Raw genomic sequence first — 2,948 nt, 5'->3', positions numbered from 1 at the left:
AGAACAAAACAAGGAAGTCTCTGTCACATCCTGTCTCTGTGAGAAAAATCATGAATTGAATTTCCATGGACAACATCCCCCTAAGGTATTAGAAGGAGGGGAAAGGTAGCTGGAAGCTTTGCAGACACTGTGAACTGCAGAGACTCAGAGCAGGGAGAAAATGCTCCAGTTGGCTGCCTGGGATATTTGGGGCCCCCGGCAGACAGGATGGCCATCCCCAGCTAGCCCCTCTCTCCTCAATGTCACAGTGAAGGATGCGGGGACTGGACTGGACTATGTACGGAGGGATGGTGCTCAACTTTAACCAGCTATGCCCTTCTCTGCATGGCAAGGGAAGTAAAGAAGATAGCATGGGAGCATTGCCATAAGTAAAGCCTGCAAGAGCTATTCACATACAACTTGGAAATAGGGTGGGCCACTGTTTTGGGATTTCTCTAATGGAGTGGAGCTCAACAAAGAAGAAGCAAGCATTACCTCACACCACCCCATTGCCATAGGCCATGGTGCGGCCACATGGCTGAACCCCACACTGACATCTTTCCTAGGGGACAGGCCAGAGCTGGGGCACTGTGTAGCTCACTCACATTCAGGACACTCTCAGGGACTCCTAGAATTGCCTGATGTTTGGTAATGGGCCTGTGCAGGAGCAAGGGCTTTGAGTGAGTAGGTGGAGGCAAGAACAGTGAGCTGAAGCTGACACTCCATGTTCAGGCGTCACAGGATTACGAATGCATAAAGATATCCTAGGATGGCAAAGGGACTATGTGGTGAGCTCAAATGGTAGGTGTAGGTCCCTGGAGATGGAGAAACAGAGGAGAGCTCAGGAACAGATTAAGCATAAAATGAACACTTAACAAGATCAGGAGCAGGAGCAGAAAAATGATGAGGGTGAGGGGAAGTGAACAGACATCTGAGTGGAAGGAGGTGGTTAGCATGTGCAGGGTAGGAAAAGACTATGGGCTTGTCCTGATAGTTTATGAAACTCACCAGGGGAAGGGAAAGCTGGATAAAAGTATGCTAAGTGAAATAAGTCAGACAGAGAAAGACAAATACCACATGATTTTGCTCATATGGAATTTAAGAAACAAAACAAACAAGCAAAGGCAAAAAATGAGAAAGAGAGAGTCAAAGCAAGAAACAGACTCAACTACAGAGCACAAACTGATGGTTACCAGAGGGAGGTGGGTGGGGGGTTGGGTTATATGGGTGATGGGGATTGAGGAGGACACGTGTGATGAGCACAGGGTGATATATGGAAGTGCTGAATCACTATATTGTACACCTGAAACTGATATTACACCATATGTTAACTAACTGGAATTAAAATTAAAACTTAAAGTAAAAAAAAATGGATGGGATCAAATTGCAAAGGACTTTTCACATCACACAGTTGCTCTATGGACAGCCAGGAGCCATTTGGAAGTTGAAAGAACACAAAACGATTCAGGCTGGAGAAGAAAAATGGTGACCATACAGATGGGCTATTTGGAAACGTTTATCTTGACCTTTTCATTGTCCTTCCCCTAGGGTCCTCTATGCTGCCTGGGGAGAAGAGAGACGGTCACATGAGAAGTGCCAAAGGCACAGGTGGAGTCCACTTCTGTGGCTCTGGACACAGCCCTGCTAGAATGTGGGAGGGAGGCCCCGCATGCTGCTGCCTACACAGCATCTCCAGCCGGGACAGGACCCTGTGCTCCATCCCTCCAGCTGCATGGCTACCTCCATTCAAAGTCCTCAGGAAACACACAAAGGCCTGTATCCAAAAAGAGAATGACCTCTGGACTCCTGGAAGGCTGTGAGCAGGAAGGGAAGGACTTCCACCTGCCCTTGGACGGTGGAGAACCACCCTGTTCAAGCCTCTCCATTGAGTCATTTAGACCAACTCTCCTTGGTGTCCGCCAGCCCTCCCCAGGGGGTTGTCTGAGGGGACTTGGGGGTGGGGGAGAGAGAGACCCCCCCTCTGCAGCTCAAGGGCCTTCCTGAAACACAGCATGGGGCACCAGAGGAGATGGAGCAAAAAACTCATGCTGAACTCACAAGAAGATGAGTTATGGCCATAAGAGGGAATTAGGATGAACTTGAGAGTGCAGAGACAGGCTTGGGAAGCCTGAGGAGCCACTTCTCTCCGGCGTTTGAAAAACCCTGTTTGCCCCCATCTTCAGGGTCTATGCAGGAATGTGTGTCACCTCTGTCTCCACCTCTCCTCTCGGTGCTCATCCTAACTTCCGCAGCCTTCTCTCTCATAGTTCCACCCGTGGTCTTCACCAGTCAGCACCTGCAGCCGTCATTGCTTTCATAGAGCCTTCTACCCGCCTCTTCTCTCTGCCAATCCATACTCTCTCCCCAAGATCCTGCTCAAAACTCCATCTTCCAGTGTCCTCATGGGTGAACTCCTCCTCTCTTGGTGTACAAACCTCTTCCTTCTTACTTCTCAAGTTGCCCCTGGAGTTTGAACTTGCTGAACGTCTTTATGTGACTGTATTTTCATCTACAATTCTGGCTTCTGGAATTTAGGGAGCAAGTCTTTCTGGCCCTTGGCATATTCTCATACACCAGCAAATTACTCCTTACAAAGGAGTCTAGTCATTTTCATGGACTGACATACAAAAGAAGAGACAGTTATCAACAGAAATGGATTTTGCTCTGTGCTCCTCAGGGGCAGAAAGAACGGATTTGAACATTGTTTCATGTGTCTGTTAGCCATTTGTATGTCTTCTTTGGAGAAGTGTCTGTTCATATCTTCTGCCTATGCTAAGTAAAATAAGTCAAGCAGAGAAAGACAATTATCATATGGTTTCACTCATATGTGGAACATAAGGAATGGTGCAGAGGACAATAGGGGAAGGGAGGGAAAATTGAAGGGGAGAAATCAGAAAGGGAGATCAACCATGAGAGACTATAGACCCCTGGAAACAAACTGAGGGTTTCAGAGGGGAGGGGGTGGAGGG

Source organism: Ursus arctos, unplaced genomic scaffold, assembly GCF_023065955.2.
Source record: "Ursus arctos isolate Adak ecotype North America unplaced genomic scaffold, UrsArc2.0 scaffold_5, whole genome shotgun sequence".
Taxonomy (NCBI): domain Eukaryota; kingdom Metazoa; phylum Chordata; class Mammalia; order Carnivora; family Ursidae; genus Ursus; species Ursus arctos.
This window is presented reverse-complemented; position numbering follows the sequence as displayed.